Source organism: Pinus tabuliformis, chromosome 4_1, assembly GCF_031772625.1.
Source record: "Pinus tabuliformis cultivar Carrire ecotype Pingquan chromosome 4_1, CPIR1, whole genome shotgun sequence".
In the NCBI taxonomy this organism is placed as follows: Eukaryota; Viridiplantae; Streptophyta; class Pinopsida; order Pinales; family Pinaceae; genus Pinus; species Pinus tabuliformis.
In genome coordinates, this window is record NC_142303.1 from 49,708,394 (window position 1) to 49,710,357 (window position 1,964).

General features: G+C 35.6%; 1 long non-coding RNA gene across 1 annotated transcript; it reads right to left on the bottom strand.

Annotated features, from left to right (window-relative positions):
- Window positions 1-917: 917 nt before the first annotated feature.
- On the bottom strand, window positions 918-1,964 carry LOC149174109 (uncharacterized). Its single transcript, XR_016258470.1, has 3 exons — window positions 1,655-1,964; window positions 1,535-1,568; window positions 918-1,444 (listed from the first exon to the last, which is right to left on the bottom strand). It is a non-coding gene; the product is annotated as an uncharacterized LOC149174109 (long non-coding RNA).

Below are 1,964 nucleotides of genomic sequence, written 5' to 3' on the forward strand. Positions count from 1 at the left end.
CCAGGGGTCTTGAGGTTTGGAGACTAAACAATTTTGATTGAAACCTATACTGTATGGCCGAGTGGAAACTCAAGGGGAGATTGGACATCATTTCCAGCCTCACAGTTGGGAGGAGAGACTTCTTAATTGATAAGGAACAAATAAGTATATTTATAATTCGGTAATTATTAAATTGTCTTTATTTGTTTTTACAAAATAGTGGTTTTCCCGAAGAGTAAATAGAAGTGAGTGCATGTTTCCTATACATTTTAATAGACTACATGCCTTAAAAAGGAAAGTAATTGTACAGTATGATTACGATATCTAAGAATAAATTTCGAATAGTAAAGATAAGTAAGAATACATAGAAAGAATTAATAAACAATCTGTAAATTGATATAATATTGTAACTACATAGAAATGCCACACAGTTTGCAGGAATGATTAATTATTCTTGACATAATTTTCATCAAATTCCTTTACAGAATAAACAGATGATTTAAATATAAGAAAGTAAAAGAAAATATTTAACTTAACCTACTCTCCTGTAACAATATTTATCTCCTGCATTTTTCTTAAAAAAAAGACAGACGTATAGGAAAAGATGATTGGCTAGTCCAGGCCAAAGCTCTGGAGACCTTTGTGGACAGTCCAATAGTGAAATCCCTTTACCTCATCCCTGGGCTACAGAGGAGACCGACAACAATGCCAGTGACCCTGCAACCAGGATGGTGTTCATATATAACGGAAAATAAATAACCCAAAAGAAATCATCGAAGAAAGGAACCTGATGGAAGCACATAAATATTGGTAGTTGTAAAATAACGACAATATATAGTCATGTAAATTAGAAAACAATAGTAAAACTAGCCTGTATCGATTAAATTAACCTGTGGATTCATAACAAACCCTTTAGACTGCGCCTGGGTAAGGGAATTTAACAACTTATGCATTAAGAATACAAATAATCAAGACCATGAAACTCGAGAAAAATTGCAAGCATTATCATAACATATATTTGAAAAGAAAAGTTCACAACCTTCATTAACTGTGATATCAAAGGAAACCTTGAAAATATATCAATCAATAGGTAACTTTCGGTGACGATGGAGTTGTGGGCAAGCCAGCAACCACATAGTAACCCATTTCCACAAAAATCAATACGTAAGTTTTGTTGCCACATTTAAAAAAACAGAGATTGTGTCTCTAAAAGGATAAGAACCCTCTCATAAATTATAGTTATGAGCAGTGCGCCAAGGAGGTAAACTGCGTAGATTTTATTTCTACATAATATTCGAGTAGAGTTCCAACCCTTAGGTTATGGAAATGAAACAAAATAATTAAACACCATACCACCCCTTTTATACCGAGAACACGGGTGAAGGAGGAACCTGTTAAGGAACAAAACCATGGCGATGTAAGAATGGTTTTGAGTAACCTTAAGAAGATAGGGGAGTCCGAGTACCTGCAATCAGGGAATTAACCGTAATTAGAACCTTGAATGATAAGGGGATTTATATACAATTATAATTTATGCCTAAGTAGAGGGTAATACCTAAAAGTCGGAGCAGAAAACCTTGACAATCATCCTGTAATGTTAGAGCGTTTGCAATTAGTTCTCCAACCTTGAAATGTAATAATAACTAAATATTTGCAATGATGGATGCAAGCATACCTGAAATCTGGAAAGAATCCACAACCTCATTGTCCTATGGAACCCTGACACCGATTTTGAGTTGGGAAGAAATCGATGCTAAGTAGGAAGAATGAAGCAAGTATTAAACCCTTTTAAAACCATCTGGTGGAAGGTGAAAACACTAAACTGGTGAGAAATAGAGAAAGCAGGCTACCTAGCGGTGCCATGAATGAGTTGCAGAGTAGAAGCCTCGGGTTGAAAAGTGAGAATGGCAGAAAGAATTGCAAACCTCGAGGTAGGGTAGTTGTTATACCAGCTCCATCTCCATCTGACCATCAGATCAAGGAGC